The following is a 15,741-nucleotide window of genomic DNA, read 5'->3' on the forward strand; positions in this document are numbered from 1 at the left end:
TTATCTTCATCAAAAGGCGCACCCAGACTACGACACTGACCAGTGATCTTGAGAATTCTACCATGAAAGTCATCTACGGTTTCATCATCTCCCATGGTCATTGTTTCGAACTCAAAAATTAAGGCTTGCAGTTTTTGTGCTCGTACCTTTTTATTCCCTTCGTAAGTAGTTTGTAACAGATCCCATGCTTGCTTGGTAGTGTCACAATGACTAATTCTCAGTTTTTCACTTTCAGAGAGAGCTGTGAAGATATTATTCTTGGCTTTGAAATCTGCTTGCAGATCACGAACTTCCTCATCAGTCCAGTCCTTTCTAGGTTTAGGAATAATAGTTGAGGACCCTTCACCTTTGGCTGGAACAACAGGTATCTTCCAGCCATTCTCAACAATGTTCCATACGTGCTCATCTTGTGCATAGAGATATGACTTCATGTAAATTTTCCATTGAGTGTACTTTTCACATCCACCATCAAACCACGGAGGACTGTTAACCGATCCACCAGCAGCTCTATCACGCGAGTGTTCCATCGTCACAGCGACCTACTAGAAGATTCTAGAACCCACTCTGATGCCAATTGAAAACACCGAATGGATCACAATATGTAATAGACGTAAAAAAACACAAGAATTGCTGACGCAGTGTAAACCTCTCCACTGAGGAAACTTCACTGAGAGGCTGTTTACGTAGCCTACACGAAGGATAAATCCACTATATGTAAAGAGAATACAATTACAAGTAGTGATGTTGATCACAATCACTTTATTAGCACACAACGCTAACTTGTTTACAATTGCAGAAACTATACTACACACGTAGCCAATGCTTTGTGTAATCTCTATACTATAGATCTCCCCCTCAGTTGCTTGTATCAAGAACTCACTGATCTCAAATATGACACATGAAATGTATGTAGTGAGAAAACAAACTACTTAAGAAACAAAGAGAGTTTTGACATAAAGCTGTTGGTGAAGACTAAGCAACACACAAAGAAAACGATTATTTTTGAAAGCCAAAAACCCTGCTTCAGAAAACAGTTTCAAAACCTTTTATAGAGGAGCAAGACTCCCCCTCAATCAAATCTCTTATTGCATCACCGAATAAGATATGTATGTAAAGGTTTTAAAACAGAAAATAAATTTTCCTATTTTTGTGCGTATCCAATCTCCATGTGATATGTAAGACGAAAACATTTTAATGAAGATAAGCATATCAGATCAATTTATCCGATATGCAAATCAAATTAAATCATGTAAAATGATATGCATGAGTCCTACCTTTAACTCAAGATCAGTGAGGCGATCCTCCTTGATTTTCTCTTCATTATCTGATTCTGCAATCTTCTTGGTTCCTTGATTTACCGAGAATGCAGGAGAAATATTCTCCTAATGTTCTGCAACCTCTGATCTCCTAGAGGCAATGGGAAAGTGTGTGTTGAATGGTATTGACCCAAAATACTTACACAAAGTTATGTTATTTGATAGAGTGATTGATAACAAACTACTGGTTCTTAGATAAGATTAAAATACCAAAAACAGAAAGGTAAGACAGGGGATAGAGACCCCTACCAAATATTATTTAGAATGAGCTAAAAGAACATGAAGCCCCAGAGGGGACATATATAGCACATGAACTCCGGGAAACATTAAAAGCATTACAAATATCCTCGTAGAGAATGTCCTGAATAATAGCAGGACACTCTCATCTAACCAAAACTCATTAGCATCTGAAAAACTAGCAATCTGTGCTAACCTGGTTGCCGAGCGGTTTACTTCACGATAAATGTGTCGCACCTGTACAGAACTGAAAGCTTGTAGATGAGACTTACAATCCTAAAAGACGACCCACTTCACACATGTCTTCATCTGTACGAGCAATTGCCGCTCCAAGAGCTGCGCAATCACACTCTATTTCAATGTCATCCCAACCTTGAGCAATGGCTATGAGTAGACCAGCACGCAAGGCCTCAGCTTCCATGTGTAATGCTGACGCTGCATGGTTGAAAGGTCTAGCTAAGGCAGCCAAACACATCCCCTGATCATCCCTAGCCACCACCCCAATGCCTCTCTTTACTTTCAGCCACCTGAAAAGCGCCGTCGTCATTGATCTTCAGCCTTTCACTAGGAGGGAACCTCCACAGCACTGTCGGCCTTCTTTCCTTCTGTCGTACAATGGCATTGGCAGCTTGGTACTCTCCAAGCCATCTCACTGCACAGTTAACTGTGGACCAAGCATTTTAAGAGATTGACAGTCAAGTTGTGACTTCATTTTAAGAGATTGATACCATGCTTGAAATGTCTTCTTCCGCGATGTACTTGATTAAATGAAACATATTTCACGAAGCAGCTCCATGACCAGATTGAGCCCTTCCTGAATGCAAGAATCCTAGGAATCCTAGCAGCTCTTCTTGAATGCAAGTTGTGGAGCGTCGCCTGTTTATACGATCATAATCAATCAGGAATCCTAGCAGCTCCTTGAATGCAAGTACAAGCAGCTCTTCCATCCTCTGTCGTCTTTTTTGCCGCATTGAGCCCTTTGATCCCGGGGTTCCCGGCACAACAATCCGGTGGCACAACCCCTCCAAACACTCCGAATGGAATGCAAGGAGTGAGTAAGGTGGTCACCTCACCACAAGTTATGGTTGCATTCGTGACATAAGGAGTAGACGAGTAGTCACCACCATGGATACCAGTAACATCATGAAAGCAAACCAATAGACTTCAAATCTGGCCATACCTGTTGTAGTGAGTAATCCATCTACTTATTTGATTTGGGTTTGCGCAGAAAGACACTTGGTTATGGCCTTTATATAGACCTGAGGCTCGGGTAACCCGTTAATCATGTGACAAAGAACCAAAAAAAAAAAAAAAACAGTAGTTCTGATGGTGTGTTACAATCTGGTCATGGGGCTGCTAAGGAAATCTCCTTTCATCCAAAGGATCTTGAGCCTTCTTGTGGAAGATCGAGCTATAGGGTTGCGTACTTGATTGGGATATACAAATTGTAGAATTGCGAAAGGACAAGAGAAAAACCCCTTTTTTTTCTTCTTTTTTTTTTTTTTTCTGTTTTTTTTCTCCACAAGCTTATCGATCTCTGGCAAAAGATGAAGTGATCGATGTTAATCAATGTTTGTCACGCCCCGGATTTTGAATAACAAATTCAAATCCGAAACATGAATTAATACAACTCACATAAATACAACCTGAATTTTTTTCTCAAAACAACCACACCTCACATCGCTCGATATTACATAAACCAAATCTCAAATTTGTTTATTACAGCACACTCTCACCAAATTATAAATGTAGCTCAATGAGCATAACACACCTCACAAAAGAAAGTCAGATTCACACAAATGCAGCTACTCTACGCAGCTCGATCACCTTCCTGATTTTCCTGACCTGTAGGATTACCCGCTACACCGTTTGAATAGTGTACCGGGATTGCAACAATACAAACCCGGTAAGCTTTTTGCAAAGCTCGTATGAGTAAATGAAAGGATTGCACGATTTAAAGTAACCAAATCAACTCAAGCATAAATTCAACTCAAGTATTTTCTTTGCATAATAATTGAAGTGTACAACGTCACTTCAAGCATCAATCAACTCACATCTCACAATGACCACCACAACACAACTACACTTTCTCTCTCTAATACACAAATGTATACTCATGGGCATACGATTCTTATTTTAATCCCCCATGCAGTATATTATACTCCAAGGCATACGATAACTCACGTTATCCCCCTAGCAGTATAGTGTACTCAAGGGCATACGATAACTCAAGGTTATCCCCCTAGCAGTATAGTGTACTCAAGGGCATACGATAACTCAAGGTTATCCCCCAAGCAGTACAAAGGCAGACAGACTAGAGCTCTAACTGAATCGTAGAGTGTCACCTTGGCCAAGGTTCACCCTTAAGAAAATATTTGCCTCAAATCACTCGACTCCTCATTTAACTCATCTCAACGACTCAACTATTGCACTTTACTCAATTACTCTTTATCACACTCAACTCAACCTATAAGATAAATTATATCTTCTAGAGAGTAATGCTCGAATAATAACTCATTTAACCATATCAATACTTCATCCAATATCACACCATCCAATATTTATTCCACATAAATATTTATATATGAAACCATTCCCTCAGGAATGATTACTAACACCACCATAGTTCACATGAAATAAAACAAAAATTCATTTTATAAATAAATTCATTTTACTTACCTATGGACCGTAGTCGAACAAGTCCATATAATTTAAAACAAATATTTATTTTCATAAAACAATTTCCACAATTTCATAATTAAATAAAATCACCGAATTTCGGTTCGTGAATGAACCATGTGCGATTTACTCACCTCGATATTCCCGCTGCGTCTTCAATTCAACACAATACACACCGAAATCGCTCACCCAAGGGAGACCGTCAATCACCTAATCACACATGACCTTAACTTAGCCAATAACTCAAAAACATATTCAAACGACAATCCAACGGTCGGATCGAAATTAAATGATGATCCAACGGTCGGATCCTCACGGATCGCCCTTAGGATCACCCTCCAAAAATCATCACGAAGATCCAACGGTCGGATCTTCCTGAATCGTCCTTACTAACATCTTCACAAATTTATACGAAAATCCGACGGACGGATTCTCACGAATCGCCTCCCTAATCACTGTTTTGCATTTATACGAAGATCCAACGGTCGGATCTTCGCCCATGACCACACAAAGCCACTGGAACAGTCATAAGATCATCATATCAAAACTACAAGTCCATCTGACGGTTCTAATTTCACAGATTACAAATCTAACGATCGAAATCGATCGAAACTTAAAAATTCATAACTAAATCATACGATATCCGAAAATTGCGTATAATATATCGAAATGATCGTATTGAAATATAGAATCTAAAAATGCACAGAAACTATATTTTTGACCCCCGGATGTGGCCGGAAAGGGACGCCGGAGTTAGTGGCAGAACCGCCGCCGACCACCGCCAATGGTGTCGGGGCCTGGCTGCTCCTCTTCCTCTCATCATGCTTAACAACTTTCATAACTATCATGTAAGCTGAAAATGACCGTAAGTGGTTGAAATTACCTAAAACAGTCGAGGTGGCCGGAAAATTTCCAGAATCCGGCGAAATTTGCAGAATCCGGCGAAATTTGCAGAATCCGGCAAGGCTTGATTTCGACGTTAAAACTTCAATTTCAGGCTTCGATCCCTTCTAGAGAGTTGTTAAGAAACTCAAGGCGAACTCATTGGTTCAAGAATCACAGAAAAATATGGTCTGTAGCTCGAGATATACCGATCGAAAGCTTCGGTGGTCGGAAAAATTCCAGAATCCGGCGAGCTTGAGTTTCGACGTAAAAACTTCAACGAAACGCTTCGATTACTTCTGGAGAGTTGTTCAGAACTTCAAGACGAACTCACTAAGCCAATAATCACAGGAAGAGGTGGTCTGTAACTCGAGATACACGGATCGAAGGGTTGTTTTTCGATCTAAACCAGTCGAGCTCCGATGAACGTGAAATCGTTCTATCCAGGTCTGGTCCTTCTTGGTGCCTGTTCAGAAAGTTGAGGCGAGCTTGTGGATGAAGTTTGGTAAGGATTGATGGCCGGAAACACGAGGAGGATGAGTTAGTTCGATTTCGGGTGCAACCGGGTTCGAGCTGGTTGCCAGACCTTGAGGTCGTTTCGGAGGAAAAGACGACGTCCAGTAGGTAGAGCAGCCTCAAGCGAAGCCAAAGGGAGTGGTCCGATGTCTGGAGGTGGTTGATGGAGGAAGAACAAGGCTGGAGAACTATTGCTCTGTTTTTCGGAGTGAAACAGTGTGAGTGAGAGAGATGATAGTCTGCTTGCTAGCTCTCGTCAATCATGCATAATCATGAAAGAGACAAGGCTCCGATCTTTACTGCCTAAAACCAGAAAGTTGTCTGCCACCATTTTTCTTTTATTAAAAGTATAGGTCGGTTATTACAATGTTATTGCTGAAGGATCTTGCTTCTCAACTTGTCTGACCTTATTTTGCTCGAATTTTAAGTTTTAAGCCTTTTATTACAAATCCAAGATTACTGTTTTTGTAACATGATCAAGTTTTGTAATAGAATATCCTTGAAGTTAATAAGATGATTTGATTGCAGAATAGAAAATATATAAAAGAAATGTAGAAAATCCATCTCTATTACGTAATTACTCTTAAACCTCCATTTCATTGGGACCCAATGATGATTATGCATATTCAAACTTGATTTTGTTGGCATTTGCTAATTACGTGCATGCATGTCGATCTAGTCACTTCCATGCAAAATTCCAAAGTTCATGAGATTAGATATCCTCTCTGTCATATCATGTTGAAATATTATGACCAGAAGAGCTTCGTCTAGCTAGAAGACCCAATTGTTAGAGTGATTAATCTTGCATTTGGATATGCTGCAAGATTCGAATCAATAAATGATTTCATCAGATGTATAATTCATAGAAACTCCGAGTTTGGGAGTGCTTGTGCTTATAGGGGGAAGAATAAGAAAATACGCATAATCATATCTATCTACTCTGAGATTGTAGCTTGTAGCTTGTACCCAGTTTAATTTGCAGTGCGAAGATCATGACAAAGGACTAATCAAATGCTTGGCACTGGAATGAAATAATCCATCTTTTGGTCTCCCTGCAGCATAGAAGATAAAATAGATAGGAATTAGAAAACAAAATGAATACACACACATGATTGGTTGTATAATTTCACAAATAGCAGTTGCTTTCTTCCTTTGAATGGTTGGTAGAGTACAAACATAAACATTTGAGAATGAATGTGATCTGCAGTTGAGATGGCAGCACATCATGACTAGCTTAAACAGTTAAACGTAACCCATTTTCCTCTTTTAACACTAATTTCATATCATCAGAAAAGAAAGAGCAACCCATGGCCGATCTATACCAGGACTCTCAGGAAATCCATGATCAAGTTAGGTATCATCAGCACTAGCAGTTTACGAGAGAGGTATATGAAAAATTGAAGATAAATCCCAAACATTAGCATCACATCATCTATTCATTATTGAATAAATAAGCCAAATTATAAACTGGGTATTAGACAACTAGTTGGAGCTTAACCTGAGAATTGGAGTTGGGAAAGTTCGAGTTTGCCTGCCTGAGATTTTAGGAAACCTGTGGAGCTTGAAAGGAGGAAGAGACCAAACTATAAGCAATTATTCGTAAAATTCTTTTTAAGTATGGGCGGTTGTGGACCCGGGGTTGCCGGCCACTATCTTCGATTTCAATTTATTTCCTTATTGTGTGCTTGGGTACGAGTGCCAATGACCCAATGCGCCTCTTCTTGTGGATTAGTGTTGGTACCAAACCCACATCTTGGGCCTAACCACAGCCATTAGCCAATAGACCCACTTGTAAACAGACACAATCTGAACATGACGTACAAACTCAGTTATTCCGATTGTTGCTGGGCATGCTTCAAATGAAACCCTTCGAGGCTATGGGAGGTCGCATCAGTGACCTAATCAAAGGGTTGTAAACCCTGAGTAGTTCTTCTCCATATAAAGCTATAAACATCATTTCATTAGACGCTTAAACTTGGAGCATTTTATCAATGCACACATACATCCTTTCGTTAACACATATACACAGACCCTATCTGATAAAGTGCACTACAATATACAGCTCTGATGATGTATCATGTATACGAACAAAAGCAACTGAGTAGCAGACTATTCACAGGTGCGTCTACTTCGTCATGTTTCTCCACTTGTCCTTCAGATCGACCTGAGCATGGTAACCACAACAGTCTTATACGATATAGATGGCCATAGCAGAACATTTTAGACAAATAAAAAAAAAAAATTACAATATTGCAAAGGATAGGTACCTCAGTTCTCTCTTGAAATACATCTCGGTATGTATCTAAGATAAACTTCCAATTTGCCTCTGCCATACCTGCATTAGAAAGGGATACATTGATGAGAACTTAGAAATTGCTTAAAACTAATCATGATTGCTACTTACTCAACCAATAGAAGCATGATTGCTACTTACTCAACCAATAGAAGCATGATTGCTAGCAAGTACTAAGGACATAAAATTCTGATCATCTTTTCAGAGATGAGAATTATAAAGCAACCAAACATTCCGACTAACGAGCTTGATAGGGTTTCAAAAGAAATACAAAACCATTACTAATAATCTGCTAAGATCTACCCAATAACCATAAAAAACCTAATAAAACTTTAAAAGTTCAAAGGTCCCTTTCACAACAAGAAGCTGGAGAAATAGAGGGAAAAAGTGCAGAAAATATAAAAACAAGTACATACTTCTGCACACCAGTCCTTGACGTATCTTCTTCATGTAAGCTCCATCTCTTAACTTTTCTCCTCTTAGAAAATCTTTTATCCTCATACTTCTTTAGTGGAGAAACAGCATTCCTTTTTGGACTAGGTAGGTGAAGCCTTCCCTTACTGTTTGTTTGTTCAGGTGACATACCTAGCGAGTCATCCCACTGCAAAAACAACACTCATTTAATACAAATCTATAAACAAACAGATCCACCACAAATATTACAACCAGAGCAATTCATAGATCTTCAACCAAAAAAGAGCAACTCACAAATCCAACATAGAATCTACTGGGATTCTTTTACCTTCTCCTTGCCAAAAATATGTATGGATAATTCAATATGCATATACAAATATTGAAGTACAAAATCATAAGCGCCAGCAATTCACAAATGCATTCACAACATAATATTGGCCATTTTGCACCCATGCAACATAGTAACTTGAAAGGAACCGTAGCACTGGAAGAGCAAAGCATGAACATAACTACCTCATACGTATGTGCAGTACTATTGTGTTCCATCAAGCCAGCTTGGGAAACATTATTCTGATAACTGCAAGACGGATTTCCAGGATTGACATGTCACGCCCCGAATTTTGAATAACCAATTCAAATCCGAAACATGAATAAACAATTAATACAAATAACGTTCTGAATTTTTTTCTCACAAACAAACACACCACTCGCCACTCAACACAAAAACTCGAAAACCTAGAGTTAATTATTACAATTCACTCTTACAAAGTAAAATCGTAAAGCTCTAAATGAGCATAACAAACCTCACAATATAATGCTGTAATTCACATAACACTACTCTAAGCAGCCCGATCACCGTCCTGGTTCTCCTGACCTGTAGGATTTCCCGCTACACAATTTGAATAGTGTACCGGGAGTTGCAACAACACAAAACCCGGTAAGCTTTTTACAGCCAGTATGAGTAAACAAGAAAGAACTGTTGATTTTAAATTACAATTCTTATAACTCAACAACACAACCAACAATCTCAACATCTACGACGCAAACGTCAACCAATTCAATATCACCACTTTGGTCCTATCACACAACACTATCACCACTTTGGTCCCATCCCATAACACGTTAGAGCTCTAACTGCCTCGTTACCTCTGACACCTTGGCCTAGGGTCAAGCAACGGCAAAATACTTCGGTTAACACTATAACCGTCGCGCTTTGGACATCCCCGTCCTCAGCACCATATACTTCGGTTAATAATAAACCGTCGCACTTTGGACATCCCCGTCCTCGGTACACAACTTCGGTTAATAATAAACCGTCGCACTTTGGACATCCCCGTCCTCAGTACACAACTTCGGTTAATAATAAACCGTCGCACTTTGGACATCCCCGTCCTCAGTACACAAACACTCCGGTTATCCATAACCGTCAAACTTCGGACACCTCGTCCTCAGAATCCTACATTCTCCAACTCTATACATACTCCAATGTAAATCATGAATATTAACAAGAACTCATCAATCATGATCATCACATATAAATATGATAAGTCAAATTTCAATTCATAGTATTTTAATCATCCCAAATTCCACACTCTTCAATGTCACACCATTCCACATATAATCACGTAAATATATATATACGTAATCACCCACTCAGGAATGACCACTAATACCAACTATAGTTCACACAAGAAAATCGTGAAATTCATTTTGTATAATAAAAATCATTTTACTTACCCATGGACCGTAATTGATCAAGTCCATATGATTTTAAAACAAATATTTATTTCATAAATATTTTCACGCAATTACGACAAAATAAGGTAATTAAATTTATTCGGTTCGTAATATGAACCACGTGAGGTTTACTCACCTCTAAATTCCCGCTGCGTCTTCTTAACAGCTCAAAATACAATTTCACGAATCGTCCGCCAAATCAAACCGTCGATCACCTAATCAAACATGACCTTAACTTAGCCAATAACTCAAAAACATAATCAAACGACAATCCAACGGTCGGATTGAAATTAAATGATGATCCAACGGTCGGATCCTCACGGATCGCCTTCCTAATCACTGTTTTGCATTTATACGAAGATCCAACGGTCGGATCTTCGCCCATGACCGCACAAAGCCTCTGGGGCAGTCATACGATCATCATATCAAAATTATAGGTTCATCTGACGGTCCTAATTCCACAGATCATAAATCTAACGATCGAAATCGATCGAAATCTCAAAATTCATAACTAATTCATACGATAACCGAAAAATGCGTATAATACGCCGAAATGATCGTATCGAAACATAGAATCATAAAATTGACAGAAACTAAATTTTTGACCTCCGGAGGTGGCCGGAAAGGGCCGCCGGAGTTAGGGACAGAGCCACCGCCGACCACCACAATTGGTATCGGGGCTGTGCTTGTCCCCTTCGTTTTCTCATTCTGGACACTTTTCATAACTAGCACAAGACCAAAAAATGACAGGAAGGGATCGAAATGTACCAAAAATCAGTCGGTGGCCGGAATTTTTCCAGAAACCGGCGAGCTCCAAAATCGACGTGAAAACGTCAATTTAAGGCTTCGATTCCTTCTTAAGAGTTGTTAAGAAACTCAAGAAGAACTCACTGGTTCAAGAATCACAGAAAAATATGGTCTGTAGCTCGAGATATACCGATCGAAAGCTTCGGTGGTCGGAAAAATTCCAGAATCCGGCGAGCTTGAGTTTCGACGTAAAAACTTCAACGAAACGCTTCGATTCCTTCTGGAGAGTTTTTCAGAACTTCAAGGTGAGCTCACTGGTTCAAGAATCACTCAAAAATACGTCCTGTAGCTCGAGATATTTGGATCGATAGCTCCGGTTTCGTTCTTGGCGGGGTTGACTTGTAGTTGCTGCTACGGGATGCGCCGCCGTGTGAGGCTGCTTCTGGGAGCTTCAGGAAGTTGAGGCGAGCTTGTGGATGGATTTTGGTGAGGATTGGTGACCGGTAGCTTGAGATATCAAGCGTGGTTCCAAAACGAGCTCAAACCGGGCGGAGCTTCCCGCCGCCGCTGGTGGCCGTGTCACGGTGCAAGGCTGCCTCTGGCAGCTGCGCAAGGCTGAGACGAAGCAAAAGGAAGTGGTTCGACGCCGTTTGGTGGCCGGTGGAGGTAGAGAGAGACCGAAGAGCCTTTGCTCTGTTTTCGGTTGGATTTCGGACGAGAAAGAGAGTGAGAGTTTGAGTGAGAGAGAGAGAGGGTGTGAGTGAGGGAGAGTGTCGGCCAATGAAGATCAACTCAATCAGTTAACCCAAGCATAATCATTAAAGTTAAAGCAGCGAAATCATGAAAGTAAGCAATACTGCTTTGCTTTGATTAAAAGAAATCGACCGGGTATTACAATCTACCCCCCTTAAAGGAATTTCGTCCCGAAATTTAAGCGTAAGTCAATTCCTCTCGATTAAGGTTGACCTAACCATAGAATCTCCCATCTTTTCCAAATCTGTAGTAATCTACAAAGCCTCAGCTCTTTGTATAAAAATACATTCCTATGGCCACTAAATCCTTTCATCACAAACGTAAACTCACACAACAACTGCTCAACAACACTCCACATCACATACACAAAATCGTCACATGGATCATCTCATAGATCCTCACATAGATCATCACATAGATCTTCACTTAGATCATCACTCTGTACTGGCATACAAGCACAGTAAACACTCCCACAAAGTGTTTCGCTACTCAATTAGCATCACGGTAAATCTCCATAGTAAAACTTAAGCATGCACCACTCTTCACAACCATAGAGATGCATCACTCAAAACAAATCATCCCCAAAAGCACGCCAATAAATTATGTCACCCAGTGATGATGACTTGGGCTTGCTCAAACCTTGGGCTAAGCACTAGGGCTGGCCATTTGGGCTAAAGAAACCAAACCATCCACATTTCGAACCGGCCCGAACCAATTTGGGTAACATTTGGGCCTACCATTCGGGCCGAACAATTGGGCTTACTATTTGGGCCTACCAATCGGCCCACCAACTTCCAGCTCGGTTACGGTATGAAATTGTACATACCGTATATACGTATGCATACCGTACAGACCGTATATACGTATGCATACCGTACAACTGTATATACGTATGCATACCGTACAAACCGTATATACGTATGCATACCGTACATACGTATGCATACCGTACATACCGTATATGCGTCCGTATATCAAGCATATACGGGATCCAAAAATATTTGTAGGAGGTAAGGTTCGAACTCCAGACCCCCTAAACCAATGCTTCTCTCCCAACCACTGAAGCAAGAGCTGCTTTCATTAATAGAAGCACACGCGTTATATTTATTATGTCCTAAGCGAACATAAATAAAATATATCGGGAGGCAAGTCTCGAACTCCCGACCCCTTAAACCAATGCCTCGCTCCCAACCACTGGAGCACAAGTTGTGCTTAATAAAATGTGTACAAATTTTATACTTATTATGTCATAAACGAACATAATAAAAATAAACGAGAGGCGAGGTTCGAACCTCAGACCTCTTGTACACGAACTTTACACTCAACCCCTCGAGCACGGCTGCTCACGTTATTATCCATACCAATCCTTTTATTTAAACCAACTGTTTCAACTGTTCAACAATTCGGCCCAAAACATCCAAGACTGTTGCAGAAACCCAGCCCAACGTATCCAAAACTGTTACAGAAATCCGGCCCAACTCATCCAAAACTGTTTCAGAAACTCGGCCCATCATGTCCAAAACTGCTTCTGAAACTCGGCCCATCAGGCCTCCACCCACAGCTACAGTGATGCCTTGATCCGAGACAGGCCCAAGTACGGCCCACTTGTGTCACGGCTTATCCCTTCCGTGATTTACGGCAGTCAAATCTGCTTTCGGCTACAGCTGTCTGCCACAGCGCCTCGAGATTCCCTCGGTCCCCTTACACGCTCTCCACGCGCCAACAGCTTTTCCGGTTTTCGGGGCGACTTTAATCCAACGCGTGGATTCAAATTCTGAGATCGTTCATCCAACGGTGGAGATCTGCTCACCTCGTTCTATAAATAGGTGCATCCTGGAGAAAAACTGTTCACACCAAAGAAAAGAAATTTTCCCCAGCCATTCTCTCTCAAACTCTGCAGCCTTCCTCTCGAAACTCAAATCCTTTCTTCATCAATTTCAATCCTTCTCTTCTGATCTTCTCTCCCATTTGAAGATTCGATTTCATCTTTCCTCTGAGAATCTCAGATCTCCAATCACCAGTTCAACAACTCCAATCCTTCTAACAAAATCTCCCTCAAACACTAAACCATGTATTCTTCGATATTCACATCCTCTCACCTCATGACCCAAGAGCCACGAACTCTGCAACTAATGGAGCTCCAAACCCCGCAACAAATGGAACCACAACAACAGCAACCAACAGAGGAGGGAGGAAACACCCAAGCAGCTGGAAGTAGTGCCAACATGGATTTCTGGCGAAGCCGTACCAGATGGATTCCTACTCCAGAACAAATAAGAATCCTAAAGGATCTTTACTACGTCAAGGGATTTAAGTGCCCATCTACAGAGCACATTCACGAGATCTGCCTCCAGCTGAACCAGTATGGACATGTTGAGGGTAAGAACATTTACTTTTGGTTCCAGAACGTCAGGGCTCGAGAGAAGCAGATGAATAGGTGTAATCAGGCTGCTCCAGTGCCCATGGGAACTAGTTCTCTTGGTACTGGTGGATCCATCGATCTCAATTTTGGGTCCACTGGTTCTACTGGTGCTGGTGGATCCATCGACATCAATTTTGGGCCGGCTGGTGGATCCATTGACATCAATTTTGGGTCCACTAGTTCTACTGATGATGGTAGATCCATTGATCTCAACTTTGGTTCCACCTATTCTACTGGTAATGAAGGATTTCTTGATTTAAATTTTGTTTCATATTCTTCCTCACACTTCAACACTAATACCAGTACAACTCTTTTGGCACAACAGGAGGACAAACATCCCTGCAACAACGAGGAGGAGATCACCAGGAGGTTCAAACTCTTCCTCTGTTCCCCGTGCACGGCGAGGACGTCTTTGGTAACCTGAAGGCTACTTCCGAGGAAGGTAGCGCTTTTGGTTACTATTCTGGTGGCTCAGGCGGTTACCACAGTGGCTCAAACGTTTCTCTTGAGCTCAGCCTCAATCCATCCGGAGCTGCTGACTAGGCTTAGTATAGCATAGTCCTCGTTTTCCTTTTTTTTTTTTTCTTTTTTTTGTAATGTAAAATCAATAAGATGGTGTGCATGTTTTCTTTTCTTTTTGTTTAACCAACAACAACACCAAGGAACAACCTTGGTCACCCAATACTATTTTCAAAACCATAAACAACTCTACTGCACACATCTTTCATAATGATGCAATAAAAACAATCACTCAAAAAGAATCCAACAATCAATTAAGTCGCATCGAGGTCTAGCTAGTATCCTCTGAGTCAAACCAAACACAAACAATTTCATCGATAGGATTAGGGATTTATAAAGCTAAACACATCCTGAGTTAGCTAGGAAAAACCCACGTCTTTAGAGTTACTCTTACAACTCTTATAGAATCTCGATAATTCCATCTATCAATTGCTTCAACAAAAACTCACCACAATTCAATCCCTAACATTTAGTGATTCAGAAATCGAATCAAACTCCATATCACATAGTAATTCACTTGAACCACTATGGATACCTAACAAAGTCACTAAAATCAATATCCGAAATTGCGTTTAACTATATCACCTAAAATCAATCACCAAAGGCACACAAAATTCAATTTCATTCACTTGAACAAAACTATATTCACAAGTCACGGTCAGGTCATCAACCCATGGTGTTCAAATGAATAAATTTCAAATCCAGTTTTCCTTGTGAATCGTAACGTATCGTTCCAAAATGATGCAAGCAACATCAACCACGTATATAAGACACATCTCGCGAACTCAATTCAAATTCCGAATCACCAAAACTACTACTAATTCCAATTCTACCAACAATCCTGATTCTGAAGGAATTATAGTACTCAACGACAACCCCAAAACAATGGTCTCTCATCTCTAACCATCGAGCACAAAATAAAACTCTGTCTCATAATCTCTCGCACTCTCATCATCTTGAGTAGGTGAGATCAATTCTCTTTCCAACTGCTCATAGATTCTCAATTTATACTAATAACTCAATCTCACACAAGATTAGCATAGTTACCTCAAAGCCGCTTTAAACACATAACACATGTCAATTACCACAACTCCTCTAAGACGTCTCTTTACAAAACAAGATATTTAATCCTTGATACGTACACCCCATCCAAAAACATCTGTACAACCAACTTAAGAAGGCAGAATTTTTTATCAATTAATACTCGTATCTACCTTAGGTACGTG

The sequence above is a fragment of the Rosa rugosa genome, chromosome 2 (genome assembly GCF_958449725.1).
Source record: "Rosa rugosa chromosome 2, drRosRugo1.1, whole genome shotgun sequence".
Lineage (NCBI taxonomy): Eukaryota > Viridiplantae > Streptophyta > Magnoliopsida > Rosales > Rosaceae > Rosa > Rosa rugosa.